This window comes from Rattus norvegicus, chromosome 14 (genome assembly GCF_021556685.1).
Source record: "Rattus norvegicus strain SHRSP/BbbUtx chromosome 14, alternate assembly SHRSP_T2T, whole genome shotgun sequence".
In the NCBI taxonomy this organism is placed as follows: domain Eukaryota; kingdom Metazoa; phylum Chordata; class Mammalia; order Rodentia; family Muridae; genus Rattus; species Rattus norvegicus.
Window position 1 is genome coordinate 21,417,719 of NC_141547.1, and position 21,596 is coordinate 21,439,314.

General features: G+C 40.2%; 1 pseudogene; it reads left to right on the top strand.

The window, feature by feature from the left end:
- Window positions 1–15,970, top strand: part of LOC148001276 (UDP-glucuronosyltransferase 2B1-like) — a 40,843-nt pseudogene extending 24,873 nt beyond the window's left edge.
- Window positions 15,971–21,596: the final 5,626 nt, after the last annotated feature.

Consider the following 21,596-nt stretch of genomic DNA (forward strand, 5'->3'; position numbering starts at 1 on the left):
ATGAAACTCAAGACGGATGATCAAAATGTGAATGCTTCACTCCTTCTCTAAAACGGGAACAAGAATACCCTTGGCAGGGAAGAGAGAGGCAAAGATTAAAACAGAGACTGAAGGAACACCCATTCAGAGCCTGCCCCACATGTGGCCCATACATATGCAGCCACCCAATTAGACAAGATGGATGAAGCAAAGACGTGCAGACCGACAGGAGCCGGATGTAGATCGCTCCTGAGAGACACAGTCAGAATACAGCAAATACAGAGGCGAATGCCAGCAGCAAACCACTGAACTGAGAATAGGACCCCCGTTGAAGGAATCAGAGAAAGAACTGGAAGAGCTTGAAGGGGCTCGAGACCCCATATGTACAACAATGCCAAGCAACCAGAGCTTCCAGGGACTAAGCCACTACCTAAAAACTATACATGGACTGACCCTGAACTCTGACCTCATAGGTAGCAATGAATATCCTAGTAAGAGCACCAGTGGAAGGGGAAGCCCTGGATCCTGCTAAGACTGAACCCCCAGTGAACTAGACTGGTGGGGGGAGGGGGGCAATGGGGGAGGGTTGGGAGGGGAACACCCATAAGGAAGGGGAGGGGGGAGGGGGATGTTTGCCCGGAAACCAAAGAATTATTATTAAGTATTAAATAAATTAAAAAAAAGCTTGGTTTGACCAAATAAAATGAAATTTTACAAGTCTATGGATTTACACTGAACTGCAACTTTTGAATTCATGAATTGAATGCTATATATATTTTATATTATCAGAAATTTTAAGTCTGTTTTAACCTGAAAGATGAATTTTGATTTGGCTCCATTGTTTCATCTTTATATTTCTTTTTTTTTCACTTTTATATTTCTAGGAGAAGGAAAGTGTAAGCAAAGTGGTTATGAATTTAAAGTAGAAAGGAGATAGGAAGTCAACCTTGATGATCTCCATATCATCAGAGTTCTGTGGCATACGGGAATGCATTTGATCAAAAGCCAAGAGTATTGATTCACAAGAGAACATAAAGGTTAGACTTTAACTTCTTGATTGCTTTGTCCTTAAGTGAACCACAGAGGAACAGCAAAATTTGGTAGAACAATTTATGTTGCAACAATATACCTATGCCGTGAATTTCAAGTCTGCTGACACATACCACAGCATAAGTACAAAGGTCATGGGGCAACTCAGGGGAAATGGTTCTCTCCTTCTGACACATGTTTATGTAGGATTACATTCAGGTCATGCGGTTGGTGGCAAACATCTTTACAAGCAGGGCAATCTTACTGATCTTTGTCAATGTGTTTCAATTGCATATTTTCATTAATTAAAAGTGAGGGGCTCAGAAAGATGTCTCAGCAGTCAAAAGCTTGGACTGTTCTTCCAGGACCCAGGTTTTCCCATGCAGGGGCACACACTTTTCTCTTGCCGCCGTCCCAGGACCTCCATTGACATCTACTGGCCTCCCCAGGAACCAGAAACATAAGTGGTGCACAAACATTCGTGTAGGCCAAACACTCACACATGTAAAATAAAGTAAAATTTAAAAGTGTGTGAACGTATCTCAAGTTTCTACATTTAATATTGCTTATGTTTCCAAAACCCACCAGCACCATTTCTACATCTGCAGTTCTAGAAGTTACCAAAAAACTCCTGCACAGACTTTCCTAGACAAAAGGTCTCCTGACCCTCTCAACACTGCTAGGCCTAGCTCCTAATATGCAACAAATGCTTTGGTTGGGGAACCACAAAAGGACCTTATGCTTTGACACCGTTCCCAAACTCCAAAGATGTAGCACCTGCAGGAGCCCAGAATAAAGAAAACTAGACTATGATATCAAACAGAAAACAGAAAAGTCAACATAGTGTCTTCAATCCCTATCAGCATAGTCCTATGGAAATGTTCTTCAGTGAAAACCACTGAGAAGAACCACAGGACACTGACACACCCAGCTAAGGAACACTGCTTCCTTACTTCCCCTCTTGGCAGGTCTCTTAATATCTTCTGGAACCATGAAAGTCAGACTGCAGGAAGGGATTACTGGTGGTCACATCCAAGTAGAATCCTCTGATTTCTATGTCACTTTCTGAAAACACTCCAGTGTTTGGAAGAGCATTGTTGTCAATTTTTAATATTTTGTAGAGGTCTAAAATAGCAAAAGCCTGTGCTAAGCCACTCAAATTCAGTAATAATAAAATTTTTAATTTCTTATTAATGACTGCAAGTTTAAAAAGGTAATCCAATTTTTACTTTAATAAGCAGATCTTTTAGCATTTTATTATCTGCAGCAGAAGGCAGAATGTGATGCCTGTAATGCATGATAAAGACAAGAGGGATGGAAGCACCAATGGAAGGAGAAGCCCTTGGTCCTGCCAAGGTAGGACACCCAGTTATAGGGGAAATCAGTCTGAAGGTTCCTCAGAAAATTGGACATTGAACTGCCTGAGGATCCAGCTATACCTCTCTTGGGCATATACCCAAAAGATGCCTCAACATATAAAAGAGACACGTGCTCCACTATGTTCATCGCAGCCTTATTTATAATAGCCAAAAACTGGAAAGAACCCAGATGCCCTTCAACAGAGGAATGGATACAGAAAATGTGGTACATCTACACAATGGAATATTACTCAGCTATCAAAAACAACGGCTTTATGAAATTCGTAGGCAAATGGTTGGAACTGGAAAATATCAACCTGAGTGAGCTAACCCAATCACAGAAAGACATACATGGTATGCACTCATTGATAAGTGGCTATTAGCCCAAATGCTTGAATTACCCTAGATCCCTAGAACAAACGAAACTCAAGATGGATGATCAAAATGTGAATGCTTCACTCCCTCTTTAAAAGGGGAACAAGAATACCCTTGGCAGGGAAGGGAGAGGCAAAGATTAAAACAGAGACTGAAGGAACACCCATTCAGAGCCTGCCCCACATGTGGCCCATACATATACAGCCACCCAATTAGACAAGATGGATGAAGCAAAGAAGTGCAGACCGACAGGAGCCGGATGTAGATCGCTCCTGAGAGACACAGCCAGAATACAGCAAATACAGAGGCGAATGCCAGCAGCAAACCACTGAACTGAGAATAGGACCCCCGTTGAAGGAATCAGAGAAAGAACTGGAAGAGCTTGAAGGGGCTTGAGACCCCATATGTACAACAATGCCAAGCAACCAGAGCTTCCAGGGACTAAGCCACTACCTAAAGACTATACATGGACTGACCCTGGACTCTGACCTCATAGGTAGCAATGAATATCCTAGTAAGAGCACCAGTGGAAGGGGAAGCCCTGGGTCCTGCTAAGACTGAACCCCCCGTGAACTAGACTGTGGGGGAGAGGGCTGCAATGGGGGGAGGGTTGGGAGGGGAACACCCATAAGGAAGGGGAGGGGGGAGGGGGATGTTTGCCCGGAAACCGGGAAAGGGAATAACACTCGAAATGTATATAAGAAATACTCAAGTTAATAAAAACAAAAAAAACTTTCACCTGTTTTGGATCCAGGCAGACCCACAACATTAGCTGCGATGATGGGGAAGGCAGACATATGGCTCATTCGAACCTTCTGGGACTTGGAATTTCCACGCCCATTGTTACCTAATTTTGACTTTGTTGGAGGACCCCATTGCAAACCAGCCAAACCACTACCTAAGGTAACACTGGATTGTTTTCCTTGATAATCTATTTTTCCTTTTTCATGCAAACAGTTCTTCACTAGTCCTTCCATGTTTGGTTTCATGAGAGATATAAAATGTGGATTAGATCTCTCTGAAAATTGACATACACATTATTTCCTTACATCTCTGTGAATCCTTACTATTAAATGAAGTGTCAGATCACTTTAGAATGTGGTGTGTGATTTAAGGGTATTTAGGTAACTCATAGAAAAGGATTTATATTCTCTTCAATGACATATGGTAAATGCCAGGGGCATGTTGAACAGCTAAAAAATACATTAAATCAATTTCTTCACTAAAAAAAATTATATTCTACTTGAAAATATTATAGTGATGAAAACTTTTGTACACAGTATAATAAATATGATTTGTGTTATTAGAGATAAACAGGTTGAAGAAATATCCATCAGAGATCAGAGTAATGTCCTAGAATCCTGATATAGTTTCAATGCCTGGCCAATGTACAGGGTTAGATTAATGAATGAAAAGAAAAGAGAGAAAAACAGACAATTGCAAGAACCATTGCCAAAAACTCCAGACTTAGCTAAACAGGACTATGACATGGCTTGCTGGCAGTGTTACACAGCTTCAGATATGAGTGTTCCACCCACCACACCCTTTTAAACTTTACACTTCCTTGTAGTCCTTCTACATTCACCTTTGACGGGTATTTTGTTTTTGTTTTTGTAGTTTCCACGTATAAAAGACAACATTTATATTTTTGTGTTTAGCTTATTATTTAACATTATATCCTCTAAAAATATAGCTATTTGCCTGAGATTATATACAAATAATATTTTTACTATCTGGGTAAAACAGTATTATATATGGTTGTATATTTACCAACACCTTGTTACACATTTATCAACTGAATAATATCTAAGCAAATTCTATATAAGGGGCATTGTGAATAGTGATGTAATAAACATTCTTATGTGAATTTTTGTCCCTTGCAACTATAACACTCAGATATCACCAAAGAGTGGCATGAGTTAACCATATGTACCATATTAATGTTATATATACAGAACCTTACTTATGTTTTTCATACTCGTATTGTACATTTCCAACTACAATAAATGCACAAATATTCAAATTACATACCTGTAGGATCATTTTTCTATAATTTAAATTTTTGTGACATTCATGACAACTGGATTATGATGGAATATTGACATATTTTGAATTTAATTCTTCTGATAGCTAAAATTATTGAAAGATTTTGAGATAATTGTAGGCTACTTGCATCTGAGGGAACAACCACCTTGGATCATTTGTCTAAATTTATTGAATTTTTTTGACGTTAGGGAGCTTATTTTTTTCATTCACATACACTATGAACAATTTCTCCAGCTCATTAGGGGGTCTCTTCATTTTCATGATATTTTTCTTTGTTCGTTATAATGTTTTACTAAAAAGTGCTCCTATTTCTCAATTCCTATTTATTTCCTCGGCTATTGGGGTTGGTTATTCAATACATTACTGAATTTCTGTTTGTTTGATAGTTTGATGTCATGGTGTTTTCTTTTCTTTTTTTCTTTATTTGGTAGTAGAAATATTTTTATTTTTATTTAAAATGTACTACTGACAATTTTTCAATATGAGAATACATTTTTTTAAATTAGTTTCTTTCTATCCCAAATGCTGCCTACCTCCTTCTTTTTTTCTGCCACATCCTTACAGAGAATTTACTTTTATTGGACTCCACTCTCCTTAATCCTCATTTTTTTTCTTTTTTTTTCTTAATTAGATATATTCTTTCTTTAAGTTTCAAATATTATTCCCTTTCCCAGTTTCCCGTCCATAAGTCCCCTATCCACTCCCCCTCCCACGTAAAGGTGTCCCTCCCCAATAACCTTCCCTTACCTCACGCCCCCAACATTCCCCTGCACTGGGGGTCCAACCTTGGCAGGACCAAGGGCTTCCCCTTCCACTGCTGGCCCAACAAGGCTATTCTCTGCTACATATGCAGTTGGAGCCCTGGGTCAGTCCATGTATAGTCATTCAGTACTGGTTTAGTCCTGGAAGCTCTGGTTGGATGGTATTGTTGTTCTTATGGGGATGCAAGCTCCTTCAGCTCTTTCAATCCTTCCTCTAATTCCCCCAAAGGGGGTCCCTTTATCAGGTCAGTGGTTTCCTGCTAGCATTCACCTCTCTATTTGACATGATCTGGTTGTGTCTCATGGGAGAGATCTATATCCGGTCCCTTTCAGCATGCACTTTTTAGCTTCATCAACCTTATCTAGTTTTGATGGCTGTATATATCTATGGGCCACAAGTGGGGCAGGCTCTGAATGGCTGCTCATTCAGTCTCAGCTCTAAACTTTGCCTCCATATCCCCTCCTATGGATATTTTTGTTCCCCCTTCATGTGGTCTGTGGATTGTATTTTGGGTAGTCTTAGCTTCTGAGCTAATAACCACTTATCAGTGAGTGCATACCATGTGTGTTTTACTGTGATTGGGTTACCTCTCTCAGGATGATATTTTCCAGTTCATTCCATTTGCCTACGAATTTCATAAAGTCATTGTTCTTAATTGCTGAGTAGTACTCCATTGTGTAGATGTACCACAATTTTTTAATCTATTCCTCTGTTGAAGGGCATCTGGGTTCATTCCGGCTTTTGGCTATTATAAATAAGGCTGCTATGAACATAGTGGAGCACGTGTCTTTGTTGTATGTTGGAGTATCTTTTGGGTATATACCAAGGAGAGGTATAGCTGGGTTCTCAGGTAGTGAAATGTCCAATTTTCTGAGGAACTCCAGACTGGTTTCCATAATGATTGTACCTGTCTGCAATCCCACCAACAATGGAGGAGTGTTCCTGTTTCTCCAACCTTTGCCAGCATCTGTTGTCACCTGAGTTTTTGATCTTAGCCATTCTGACTGGTGTGAGGTGGAATCTCAGGGTGGTTTTGATTTGCATTTCCCTGATGACTAAGGATGTTGAACATTTCTTTAAGTGCTTTTTGGCCATTCGATATTCCTCTGCTGAGAATTTTTGTTTAGCTGTGTACTCCATTTTTAATAGGGTTATTTGCCTTTCTGGAGTCTAACTTCTCGAGTTCTTTGTATATTTTGGATATTAGCCCTATATCAGATGTAGGATTGGTAAAGATCTTCTCCCACTCTCTTGGTTACCATTTTGTCCTAATGACAGTGTCCTATGCCTTACAGAAGCTTTGCAGTTTTATGAGGTCCCATTTGTCAATTCTTGATCTTAGAGCATAAGCCTTTTGTGTTTTGTTCAGGAAATTTTCCCCAGTGTCCATGTGTTCGAGACTCTTCCCCATTTTTTCTTTTTTTTCCCTCATATTTATTAAATTGGGTATTTCTTATTTATATTTCAAATGTTATTCCCTTTCCTGGTTTCCAGGCCAACATCCCCCTAACCCCTCTCCCTCCCCTTCTATATTAGTGTTCCCCTCCCCCATCTACTCCCCATTACTGCCCTCCCCACAACAATCTGTTCACTGGGGAGTCCAGCCTTGGGAGGACCAAGGGCTTCCCCTTCCAATGGTGCCCCTCTAGGCTATTCATTACTACCTATGAATTTGGAGTCCAGGTTCAGTCCATGTATAGTCTTTGGTTAGTGGCCTAGTCCCTGGAAGCTCTGATTGATTGGCATTGTTGTTCACATGGGGTCTCAAGCCCCTTCAAGCTCTTCCAGTCCTTTCTCTGATTCCTTCAATGGGGGTCCTATTCTCAGTTCAGTGGTTTGCTGCTGGCATTTGTCTATGTATTTGCCATATTCTGGCTGTGTCTCTCAGGAGCGATCTACATCTGGATCCTGTCAGCCTGCACTTCTTTGCTTCATCCATCTTATCTAGTTTGGTGGCTGTATTTGAATGGGCCACATCTGGGGCAGGCCCTGAATGGCCGTTCCTTCAGTCTCTGTTCTAAACTTTGCTTTGCTATCCCCTCCCAAGGGTATTCTTATTCCCCTTATAAAGAAGGAGTGAAGCATTCGCATTTTGGTCATCCTTTTGAGTTTCGTGTGATCTGTGCATTTTGGGTAATTCGAGCATTTGGGCTAATATCTACTTATCAGTGAGTGTATACCATGTATGTTTTGGTATGATTTGGGTTACCTCATTCAGGATGGTATTTTCTAATTCCATCCATTTACCTATGTGCCCCCACCAGTGGGGACCCAGTTATTTGTGGGGGTTGAGGGGGACCCATACCTGCAGGAGAACGGGCGAGAAAGAGGAGCAAGACCAAGCAGTGTCCTTGCCAAGGTCTTTTTATTGAGAGGAATGTACAGCATTTAAAGCTCTGAAGCAGGAATTGAAGCTTAGGACAGGGAGAGTACTGGGAAGTGCCCAAGGACACAAGGTGAATCATTAAACTGCAAGATATCCTCCTTAGACAAAGAGGCAACAGTCGTCTGGGGACATGTTCTTTCTTTGAAAAGGTCAAGCCCTTCTCAGGAATCTGCTCAGGGTAGGGGGCCTAGTCCAGCAGTCTGGTCCCGGTCCCCAACACCTATGAATTTCATGAAGTCATTGTTTTTGATAGCTGAGTAATATTCCATTGTGTAGATGTACCACAATTTCTGTATCTATCCTCTGTTGAAGGTCATCTGGGATCTTTCCAACTTCTGGCTATTATAAATAAGGTTGCTATGAACATAGTGGAGCATGTGTCTTTGTTGTACGTTGGAGCATCTTTTGGGTATATGCCCAAGAGAAGCTGGGTCCTCAGGTAGTGCAATGTCCAATTTTCTGAGAAACCTCCAGACTGATTTCCAGAATGGTTTTACCAGTCTGCAATCCCACCAACAATGGAGGAGTGTTCCTCTTTCTCCACATCCTGGCCAGCATCTGCTGTCACCTGAGTTTTTGATCTTAGCCATTCTCACTGGTGTGAGGTGAAATCTCAGGGTTGTTTTGATTTGCATTTCCCTTATGACTAAAGATGTTGAACATTTCTTTAGGTGTTTCTCAGCCATTCGGCATTCCTCAGCTGTGAGTTCTTTGTTTAGCTCTGAACCCCATTTTTTAATAGGGTTATTTGTTTCCCTGCGGTCTAACTTCTTGAGTTCTTTGTATATTTTGGATATAAGGCCTCTATCTGTTGTAGGATTGGTAAAGATCTTTTCCCAATCTGTTGGTTGCCGTTTTGTCCTAACAACAGTGTCCTTTGCCTTACAGAAGCTTTGCAGTTTTATGAGATTCCATTTGTCGATTCTTGATCTTAGAGCATAAGCCATTGGTATTTTGTTCAGGAAATTTTCTCCACTGCCCTTGTGTTCGAGATTCTTCCCCACTTTTTCTTCTATTAGTTTGAGTATATCTGGTTTGATGTGAAGGTCCTTGATCCACTTGAACTTAAGCTTTGTACAGGGTGATAAGAATGAATCGATTTGCATTCTTCTACATGCTGATCTCCAGTGGAACCAGCACCATTTGTTGAAAATGCTCTTTTTTCCATTGGATGGTTTTAGCTCCTTTGTCAAAGATCAAGTAACCATAAGTGTATGGGTTCATTTCTGGGTCTTCAATTCTATTCCACTGATCTATCTGCCATTCCCTATACCAACACCATATAGTTTTTAATCACTATTGCTCTGTAAAGCTTGAGCTCAGGGATGGTGATTCCCCCAGAATTTCTTTTACTGTTAAGTATACTTTTTGCAATCCTGGGTTTTTTTGTTATTTCAAGTGAATTTGCAAATTGTTCTATCTCTATAAAGAATTGAGTAGGAATTTGATGGGGATTGCATTGAATCTGTAGATTGCTACTGGCAAGATGACCATTTTTCCTATTTTGATCCTGTCAATCCATGAGCATGGGAGATCTTTCCATCTTCTGAGGTCTTCTTCAGTTTCTTTCTTCAGAGGCTTAAAGTTCTTATCATACAGATCTTTTCACTTGCTTGGTTAAATTCACACCGAGCTACTTAATATTATTTGGGACTATTGTGAAGGGTGTCATTTCCCTAATTTCTTTCCCAGCCTGTTTATCCGTTGAGTAGAGGAAGGCTACTGATTTGTTTGAGTTAATTTTATACCCAGACACTTTGCTGAAGTTGTTTATCAGGTTGAGTAGTTCTCTGGTGGAACTTTTGGGTCACTTAAGAATACTATCACATTATCATATATCTAGTGATATTTTGACTTCTTCCTTTCCAATTTGTACTCCTTTGACCTCCTTTCATTGTCTGATTTCTCTGGCTAGAATGTTGAATACTACATTGAATAAGTAGAGATAAAGTGGGCAGCCTTGTCTAGTCCCTATTTTACAGTGGCTTGACCCTCCTTTAGGCCTCTGTGTCAGCACTCCTGTAGAACTGTTTTCCTGTCTTCTTTCAGCCAGTTCTGGGAACAGGTGCTCCACTCTCAAGTGTGTAGGTGCTCCTGGTGACTGTCTTTCAGCTATCAGTGCAGGCCATAATCAGATGGGTCCTGCCCCTGACTGCTCTTAGGTACTTGCACCCAGGGGGCACAACTGACACTAGGCAATTCTCTCTTGGGTTGGAAATGTGGGCAGAGTGTAGTCTCCTCTGATTTCACAGGAGTGCCTGCACTTCTGAGGGTCCAGCTCTCTCTCACACAGGATTTGGTTGCAGGGAAATATTTGTCCAATTCAGTTCAGTTCTGGGCACAGACCAGAACCACAGGTACCAGCAACAGACTGCCCCTGTATTCCTGTGTCCAGAGGCACTATGCAGGTTTCCTCTTGAAAAGGGGATGTGGGCAGAGGTGAGCAGAAGTGGCAGTCTGTCCTGTGGTCTCAGGATGGTCTGCACTTCTGGGTGTTTAGCTCTCTTACCCATGAGATTTGGGTGCAGGGAACTGTGGGATGGGATCAGTTTCAGTTCCAGGCACAGCCAGAAACAGGAAGCGCCCTGTCTCAGAAGATTTCTGCCTCCATGTGTTCTTCGTCCAGCAGGCAGGTCACTCTGCTCTCAGGTGTATAGGCACTCCTGGTAACTGTCTTTCAACTCTAGGTGCTGGCAGGAATCAGAAAGGTCCTGCCCCTGATTGCTCTTAGGTCCTTGCACCCAGGGAGCACACCTGGCACTAGGATATTCCCTCTTGTGTCAGGAATGTGGGCAGAGGGTAGTCTCCTCTGATTTCTCAGGAGTGTCTGCACTTCTAAGGGTCCAGCTCTCTCTCACCCATGGGATGTGGGTACAGGCAGCTATTTGACCGGTTCAGTTCAGTTCAGTTTTGGGCGCCGACCAGAACCACGGGTACCAACAGCTGACTGCTCCTATATTCCTGTGTCCAAAGGCACTATGCAGTTTCCTCTTGGACCAGGGATGTGGGCAGAGATGGGCAGAAGTTGCACTGTCCTGCGGTCTCAGGATGATCTTCACTTCTGGGTGTTCAGCTCTTCCCCCACGGGATTTGGGTGCAGGGAACTGTGGGATGGGATCAGCTCAGTTCTGCGCACAGCCAGTGCTGCCTACCTCCTGATCCCCCTTTTAGAGTTCCCCTTTATGTCTAATCTCCTTGAGTTGCTAACCCCCTCTCTTCCTCCTTTTCACTCCCTCCTTCACTGCTCATCCCTCCCATTCCTCTCAAAGAAATCACAAAAAAAAGAAATATCAAAGGAATGAACTTAAAAAACAATAAGACCAAAAATGCTCAAGCAAAACAAAAAGAAATAAAAAGCACAGAGAAGATAAAAGGCATGGCATTTGTTTTTGTTAGTCAACTATTCCTGGGCTGGGGACCTGATCTGGTGTATTATTGATCTACCCAGTCACTCTCTATTACAGAGAGCTGACTTTCCCCTTTATTATCAGATATCAATTGCAAATAACTTCTTAGTTTAAAGTGGAAGTCCATGACCATTTTCTACACTCAGTGCTGGAGCCTCATCTGGCTTGAACCTGTTCAGGTTTTAGAAATGTTGCTACAGTCTCTGTGAGTTTATGTGATCATCACTCTTACTGTGTCTGGAAGACAGTGGGACTCATAATCTTTCTCCATCTTCTTTGTTGTTTAAAAACTACCTCCTAATGATCCCCTACATTTCAATGACATGTCTACTAAGAATATTTTTCCTCTTATTTTCTTCAGGTGTGCTCTAATACAAATGCGCTCTCCATATGCACTAAGTACTGAAGCAATAGATACACTGGTCTTTGTAAAATAGTTTCAGTAATTACATAATTTCCTCTGGTAATGTTTGTCTCAGTCCTTGAGACAATGCTTCTCATGCAGCCATTTATTTGTGATGTCATAACCATCTTCATAGGAAATAGAAGAATTTTTTCAGAGCTCTGGAGAACATGGTGTAGTGGTGTTTTCTCTGGGATCAATGGTTAAAAACCTGACTGAAGAAAAAGCCAATGTAGTTGCTTCTGCTCTTGCCCAAATTCCACAGAAGGTAAGATAAAGTGTCCACGAGATAGGCAAATGTATTATAACTCTACTGAACCCTGAAAGTATTAGGGTAAACAGTAATAAGCTCTTGTCTATGCATTTCAAACACCATTTTAAAAGGAAAATTATGAGCTGCAGAGGATAAAATATTAATCTGGTTCTGATTCACATTATGATCTGAAAGATCAGACTTAGATCTAGCATGGTTCTGCATACCTTTCATGCTGTTGCTTAGAGATCTGAGGTAGGTCTTTTTCTTCGTATTTACAATGAGTTCACACTTCATGTTGATTCACAAGCTTTTCTAAGCTATGCACTATGTCACTGTCTCGACAGAAGTGAGAAGAAAAGAGAAGTAAAAGAAGAAAGGATGGAAGGAAGGAGAAACATAGAAAGAGGAAATACAATAATGAGGGACTATTATGCTGGAGCCAGAAAGATGCCTTGTTGTTACATAAAGACCACAAGCTGCTCTCCTGGAGGAACTGGACTTGATTGCTAGGACTTACATAGTAGCTCACAAATATCCCCAACTCAATTGCCAGGAATTCTAATGTGCTCTTCAGGTCCCCAGACAGAACACTCACAGTGCATAGAATTATATGCAGGCAAAACACCCAAATACATAAAATGAAACAAAAATTCTGAAAAGAAAGAAGATAATATCTTCTTCCCAATGATTAATGTAGAAAATATAAGAGAAAAGGTGAAAAAGGGTCCTGACCCTGAAGTGAGAACAGGATTACAAAATTAGTAGCTCATCAGCAGGAATTCTGCTTCTAGCACGTCGGATGAACATGTTTTTCTGGATGGAGAAATAGACTGTAATTTTAAAATTCCATGTATACTCAAATTTGTCACTAATTATCAGACATATAAAATTAGTATAATTTTATGTCAAGCTCAAGTTATTATAAATCCACATAATGAAAACATATTACTATTTCAGTCTTTTAATATCTCATATTATTTCAGAATTCCCCTCTCTTAAATTTTATTGTTCATCATCTGGGTAATGTTCAACTGAGTAATATCAATTCTCCAGAATCAAAATATACCAAAGCCTTGGAATTTCTGTAATTAAATAAGGCATTGTCTGTGTTTAACAGGTTGTATGGAGATTTGATGGTAAGAAACCAGATACCTTAGGATCTAACACTCGGCAGTACAAATGGATCCCCCAGAATGACCTTCTTGGTAAGGCAAAGTTTCACTACAAGTTTGTGACTATAGTAATATTCTTCCTTGAGAACAGCACACTTTCCCTCTCTTGAATATTATGATTAATAATATTCTTCTCAAACTGGAAGAGCTTGAAGGGGCTTGAGACTCCTTACGAACATCAATGCCAAGCAACTAGAGCTTCCAGGGACTAAGCCACTACCTAAAGACTAGACATGGACTGACCCTGGACTCTGACCTCGTAAGTAGCAATGAATATCCTAGTAAGAGCACCAGTGGAAGGGGAAGCCCTGGGTCCTGCTAAGACTGAACCCCCAGTGAACGTGATTGTTGGGGGGAGGGCGGCAATGGGGCGAGGGTGGGGAGGGGAACACCCATAAAGAAGGGGAGGGGGAGGGGTTAGGGGGGATGTTTGCCCGGAAACCGGGAAAGGGAATAACATTCGAAATGTAAATAAGAAATACTCAAGTTAATAAAAAAATAATAATATTCTTCTCATTGCAGGTCATCCAAAAACCAAAGCTTTTATAGCTCATGGTGGAGCCAATGGTATCTATGAGGCAATCTACCATGGCATTCCTATTGTTGGTATTCCTTTGTTTTCAGATCAACCTGATAATATTTTTTCTTTTTTTTCTTTTATTATTTTTTTTATTAACTTGAGTATTTCTTATACACATTTCAAGTGTTATTCCCTTTCCCGGTTTCCGGGCAAACATCCCCCTCCCCCCTCCCCTTCCTTATGGGTGTCCCCCTCCCAACCCTCCCCCCATTGCCGCCCTCCCCCCATAGTCTAGTTCACTGGGGGTTCAGTCTTAGCAGGACCCAGGGCTTCCCCTTCCACTGGTGCTCTTACTAGGATATTCATTGCTACCTATGTGGTCAGAGTCCAGGGTCAGTCCATGTATAGTATTTAGGTAGTGGCTTAGTCCCTGGAAGCTCTGGTTGCTTGACACTGTTGTACTTTTGGGGTCTCGAGCCCCTTAATCACATGGTAGCCAAAGGAGCCGCTGTTAAAGTCGACTTCAGCACACTGTCAACTACAGGCCTTCTCGCTGCCTTGAAGACTGTCATTAATGACCCTTCGTGAGTCTGTTTCTTTGTTGGTTGGTTCACTTGGTTGTTTGAAGTTTGGGGTTTTTTTAAGGTGGGCTTTTTCTTTTTTTTTCAAACATAGTCTTAAATAGTAATAGATTCACATCATCATCAGATAGATTTTTGTCCTATTTGAAGAAGAATAATTTTGAATAACTTTGTGATTTCACATGTCTGAAATATGTGCTTAAACAGTAAACTTAGTCTAAATTTATATTTCAATGAATAAGACATGATTAGAGTGAAACTATTCTACATACATAATATTCCAAATATATATATCTATTGTAACAAGGACATTAATTCTAAATATAATAAAATGACCAGAATAATCACGAACCTTAATATCAGTGACTCTTTAAACATTTACCCATGTTCTCTGAAGCTATAAAATTTATGTAAAATGTTATCTTATCTCTACAATGGTATGTGACATTGCATAACTAAGTACTAAAGAAATGAGAGACAGTACATTAAATTCTTACTCACCATACCCAGAGAATACTCTTAGTAGTTTCAAGGTTTGCCAGTAGACAAATGTACCTAATCAAAATATCCAGAGGCAAAACACCAGAAGAAAGTGTTGCTGGTTCTTTCACAGTCTCTTAGTCCAGGAACAGAACTGCACTGCTTTTAGTCTGGTGATAATTCTGGTAGAAATTCTGTGCAAGGAAGAATAATGTAACAAGTGTTTTCAAAAGAGGAACCTAGTTAAAAAAAGAAATCTGAAAGCAGAGGTAAAAGAGAAGAGGAAAGGCTGAAACTAGAGAGGAAATATCCAGCATGACATATGTCTCTGTAAAGCTTAAGAGAATTCTGTGTCCACTTTACTTCTTGTTCTTAAATCATGTGTTACATGTTACACACACACACACACACAAACACACACACAATTTATCTTTTCTTACTAACTTTCTTGTGCCAATGTATAAAATATTGTTCACTTGCAAAAAATAAAAATAACAATAAATATTCTATGGGTAATAAAGCAAAAGCAGACCTAGTATGTGCAACTGAGGTGGTGGTGTACAGTGGTAAATTCATTACATGGAGGTGGATACAGGAGTTCATTAAGTACTTCAAAACCAGTGTCAGCTACATACCAAGTTTATAAAAAACCTGTGCTAAACAAAGACTGTTTCACTGACTTCCCTGTCACTCAACTGTCCTCTCTGCCACCTCATAAAACACAGCACTTGTTAGCAAATCTATGTCATTATGAGTCACTTGTGGGACTTTAATCCCAAACAAATAAATGATATGTAAATCAGCAAATTGCCTTCTCTTTAATCTTAGTTGTATACATTGTCCCTTCAGCTATAAGGAGAATGCCATGAGATTATCCAGAATCCACCATGATCAGCCAGTGAAGCCCCTGGACCGAGCTGTCTTCTGGATCGAGTTTGTCATTCGTCACAAAGGAGCCAAGCACCTCCGCTCAACTCTGCATGACCTTAGCTGGTTCCAGTACCACTCTCTGGATGTCACTGGGTTCCTATTGCTCTGTGTGGTAGGTGTGGTATTCATCATCACAAAATGCTGCCTCTTTTGTTGCCATAAGACTGCTAACATGGGAAAGAAGAAGAAAGAGTAGCATCATAAAGGCTGAAGCAGAGCCCTGAGAGATGAGCCTCTGCCAGCTGCTTCCAGCAGGAACCTGTTGTCATGCCAGTGCCTTCCCTCTAAAACAAAACAGCGTCGGAACCTCATTGAACATGGTTCTCATAGATTCACTATATGTTGAACGCATACAAGATTTCATACCAAATACACACTCAGGGCAATAAAAAATATCCTGTGTTCAGTTTTAAATGTTTTGATATAACTGAGGAGCTATGCCCAAAAACAATCACTGAGGTTACTATGATTCACAAAGTTTGCATTGGCATAAAGCCAATTGAAAAACCTCTTTACCTGTCAGTTACATTTTACAAATGCTCAGCATGCTTTGCCTTCATTTAGTAGACTATTTTTCTGTCCTTCCTTTATGTTTTCTTTTCTTTTTTATTGCTCATAGATAATAGCATTCAGGTATTGAGCTTTTGAAATAGACTCACTTTTCTTTTCTTTTCTTTTTTTTATATTCCAATAAAGCTTTATTCACAAAACAGATGATAGGCTTGGTTTGGCCAGAGATTGTGGATTGAGACTCATTATTTGAAAGTTATTATAGTACTTTAAAGGGCAACTTGTATAAAAACATCATATGGAAAGAACCACCAGAGGGCCTCAACAAAGGAGATCTGATTTTGATGACGGCATATCCTCAGGAGAGATAATGCTCAGTTCTACTGAATGAGGTGCACGCGCGCGCGCACATACACACACACACACACACACACACACACACACACACACACACACACACACACACACACACACACACCTCATTCAAGAGTATTCCTGTATCACCACATCCTAGCCAACATCTGCTGTCCCCAGAATTTTTTATCTTAGCCATTCTGACTAGTGTGAGGTGGAATCTCAGGGTTGTTTTGATCTGCATTTCCCTGATGACTAAGGATGTAGAACATTTCTTTAGGTGCTTTTTGGACATTCAGTATTCCTCAGCTGATAATGTTTAGTTTAGCTCTGTACCCCATTTTTTAATAAGGTTATTTGGCTCTCTCGAGTCTGATTTCTTGAGTTCTTTGTGTATTTTGGATATTAGACCTATACCAGATGTAGGGTTGGTAAAGATACTTTCCCAATCTGGTGGTTGCTGTTTTGTCCTGAGGACATTGTCCTTTGCCTTACAGAAGCTTTGCAGTTTTGTGAGGTACCATTTGTCGATTCTTGATCTTAGAGCATAAGCCATTGGTGTTTTGTTCAGGAAATTTTCTCCAGTGCCCATGTGGTCGAGATGCTTCCCCACTATTTCTTCTATTAGTTTGAGTGTATATGGTTTGATGTGGAGGTCCTTGATCCACATGGACTTAAGCTTTGTACAGGGTGATAAGCATGGATCGATCTGCATTCTTCTACATGCTGACCTCCAGTTGAACCAGCACCATTTGCTGAAAATGCTATCTTTTTTCCATTGGATGGTTTTGGCTCCTTTGTCAAAAATCAAGTGACCATAGGTGTGTGGGTTCGTTTCTGGGTCTTCAATTCTATTCCACTGATCTATCTGCCTGTCTGTGTACCAATACCATACAGTTTTTATGACTATTGCTCTGTAATACTGCTTGAGTTCAGGGATGGTGATTCTCCCAGAAGTTCTTTTATTGTTGAAGATAGTGTTAGATATCCTGGGTTTTTCTGTTATCCAAATGAATTTGCAAATTGCTCCTTCTAACTCTATGAAGATTTGAGTTGGAAATTTTATAGGGATTGCATTGAATCTGTAGATTGCTTTTGGCAAAATGACCATTTTTACTATATTGATCCTGCCAATCCATGAGTATGGGAGGTCTTTCCATCTTCTGAGATCTGCCTCAATTTCTTTCTTCAAAGACTTGAAGTTCTTGTCATACAGATCTTTCACTTGCTTAGTTAAATTCACACCAAGATATCTTTTATTATTTGGGACTAATATGAAGCGTGTCATTTCCCTAATTTCTTTCTCAGCCTATTGTCCTTTGAGTAGAGGAGGGTTACTGATTTGTTTGACTTAATTTTATACCCAGCCACTTTTGCTGAAGTTGTTTATAAGGTTTAGTAGTTCTCTGTTGGAACTTTGGGGACACTTAAGTATACTATCATGTCATCTGTATTAGTTATATTTTGACTTTTTCCTTTCCAATTTTTATCTCTTTGACCTTTTGTTGTCTAATTGCTCTGGCTAGAACTTCAAGAACTATATTGAATAAGTAGGGAGAGAGTGGGCAGCCTTGTCTAGTCCTTGATTTTACTGGGATTGCTTCAAGTTTCTCTCCACTTAGTTTGATTTTAGCTACTGGTTTGCTGTATATGACTTTTACTATGTGTAGGTATGGGCCTTGAATTCCTGATCTTTCCAGGACTTTTATCATGAGGGGATGTTGAATTTTGTCAAATGCTTTCTCAGCATCTAATGAAATGATCATGTGGTTTTGTTCTTTCAGTTTGTTTATATAATGGATCACGTTGATGGTTTTCCGTATATTAAACCATCCCTGCATGCCTGGGATGAAGCCTACTTGATCATGGTGGATGATTGTTTTGATGTGCTCTTGGATTCGGTTTGCCAGAATTTTATTGAGTATTTTTGCGTCGATATTCATAAGGGAAATTGGTCTGAAGTTCCCTTTCTTTGTTGGGTTTTTGTGTGGTTTAGGTATAAGAGTAATTGTGGCTTCATAGAAGGAATTCAGTAGTGCTCCATCTGTTTCAATTTTGTGGAATAGTTTGGATAATATTGGTATGAGGTCTTCTATGAAGGTCTGATAGAATTCTGCACTAAACCCGTCTGGCCCTGGGCTCCTTTTGGTTGGGAGACTTTTAATGACTACTTTTATTTCCTTAGGAGTTATGGGGTTGTTTAACTGGTTTATCTGTTCCTGATTTAACTTCAGTATCTGGTATCTGTCTAGGAAATTGTCCATTTCCTGCAGATTTTCAAGTTTTGTTGAATATAGGCTTTTATAGTAAGATCTGATGATTTTTTGAATTTCCTCTGAATCTGTAGTTATGTCTCCCTTTTCATTTCTGATTTTGTTAATTTGGACACACTCTCTGTGTCCTCTCATTAGTCTGGCTAAGGGTTTACCTATCTTCTTGATTTTCTCAAAGAACCAACTTTTGGTTCTGTTGATTCTTTCTATGGTCCTTTTTGTTTCTACTTGGTTGATTTCAGCCCTGAGTTTGATTATTTCCTGCCTTCTACTCCTCCTCTATTCTTTTTGTTCTAGAGCGTTCAGGTGTGCTGTCAAGCTCCTGACATATGCTCTTTCCTGTTTCTTTCTGCAGGCACTCAGCGCTATGAGTTTTCCTCTTAGCACAGCTTTCATTGTGTCCCATAAGTTTGGGTATGTTGTACCTTCATTTTCATTAAATTCTAAAATGTCTTTAATTTCTTTCTTTATTTCTTCCTTGACCAGGTTATCATTGAGTAGAGCATTGTTCAACTTCCACGTATATGTGGGCATTCTTCCCTTATCGTTATTGAAGACCAGTTTTAGGCCGTGGTGGTCTGATAGCACGCATGGGATTATTTCTATCTTTCTGTACCTGTTGAGGCCTGTTTTTTGACCAATTATATGGTCATTTTTGGAGAAAGTACCATGAGGAGCTGAGAAGAAGGTATATCCTTTTGCTTTAGGATAGAATGCTCTATAAATATCTGTTAAGTCCATTTGGTTCTAAGTCTCTGTTTAATTTCTGTTTCCATGATCTGTCCATTGATGAGAGTGGGGTGTTGAAATCTCCTACTATTATTGTTTGAGGTGCAATGTGTGTTTTGAGCTTTAGTAAGGTTTCTTTTACGTATGTAGGTGCCCTTGTATTTGGGGCATAAATATTTAAGATTGAGAGTTCATCTTGGTGGATTTTTCCTTTGATGAATATGAAGTGTCCTTCCTTATCTTTTTTGATGACTTTTAGTTGAAAATTGATTTTATTTGATATTAGAATGGCTACTCCAGCTTGCTTCTTCCGACCATTTGCTTGGAAAGTTGATTTCCAGCCTTTTACTCTGAGGTAGTTAGTGTCTGTCTTTGTCTCTGAGGTGTGTTTCCTGTAGGCAGCAGAATGCAGGGTCCTCATTGCGTATCCAGTTTGTTAATCTATGTCTTTTTATTGGGGAGTTGAGGCCATTGATATTGAGAGATATTAAGGAATAGTGATTATTGCTTCCCATTATATTCATATTTGGATGTGAGGTTATGTTTGTGTGCTTTCATTCTCTTTGTTTTGTTGCCAAGACGATTAGTTTCTTGCTTCTTCTAGGGTATAGCTTGCCTCCTTATGTTGGGCTTTACCATTTATTATCCTTTGTAGTGCTGGATTTGTAGAAAGATATTGTGTAAATTTGGTTTTGTCATGGAATATCTTGGTTTCTCCATCTATGTTAATTGAGAGTTTTGCAGGATACAGTAACCTGGGCTGGCATTTGTGTCCTCTTTGGGTCTGTATGACATCTGTCCAGGATTTTCTGACTTTCATAGTCTCTGGTGAGAAATCTGGTGTGATTCTGATAGGTCTGCCTTTATATGTCTCTTGACATTTTCCCCTTACTGCTTTTAATATTCTTTCTTTGTTTTGTGCATTTGGTGTTTTGACTATTATGTGACAGGAGGAGTTTCTTTTCTGGTCCAACCTTTTTGGAGTTCTGTAGGCTTCTTGTATGTTTATGGCCATCTCTTTCTTTAGGTTAGGGAAGTTTTCTTCTAATGATTTTGTTGAAGATATTTACTGGTCCTTTGAGCTTGGAGTCTTCACTCTCTTCTATACCTATTATCCTTAGGTTTGATCTTCTCCTTGAGTCCTGGATTTCCTGTATGTTTTGGACCAGGAGCTTTATCCGTTTTACATTATCTTTGAGCGTTGTGTTGATGATTTCTATGGAATCTTCTGCTCCTGAGATTCTCTCTTCTATCTCTTGCATTCTGTTTGTGATGCTTGTATCTACGGCTCCTTGTCTCTTCCTTTGGTTTTCTATATCCAGGGTTGTCTCCCTTTGTGCTTTCTTTATTGCTTCCATTTCCATTTTTAATTCCTTCACCAGTTTGATTGTGTTTTCCTGGGATTCTTTCAGAGATTTTTGTGATTCCTCTCTACATTCTTCTACTTGTTTATTTATGTTCTCCTGCGCTTCTCTAAGGGAGTTCTTTATGTCTTTCTTGAAGTCCTCCATCATCATGATCAAATGTGATTTTAAATCTAGATCTTGCTTCTCTGGTGTTTTTGGATATTCCGTGTTTGCTTTGGTGGGAGAATTGGGCTCAGATGATGCCATGTAGTCTTGGTTTCTGTTGCTTGGGTTCCTGTGCTTGCCTCTCTCCATCAGGTTGTCTCTGGTGTTACCTTGTTCTCCTATTTCTGACAGTGACTAGACCGTCCTATAGGCCTGTGTATCAGGAGTGCTGTCGACCTGTTTTCCTGCTTTCTTTCAGCCAGTTATGGGAACAGAGTGTTCTGTTTTCGGACATGTAGTCTTTCCTGTCTACTGGTCATCAGCTGTTCCTGTGTGTCTGTGTCCTGAGTCCACCAGGCAGGTGACTTGGAGCAGAAAAGTTAGTCTTACCTGTTGTCCCACGGCTCAAGTTGCTCATGGGCAGCTGCTTTTGTGCTCTCCGTGAGGGCGACAACCAGGATGGCCTGTGCTGCCTTTTCCCGGGGCCTCCATGCACCGGGGTCCCAGATGGCATTAGGTGTTTTCCTCTGGAGTC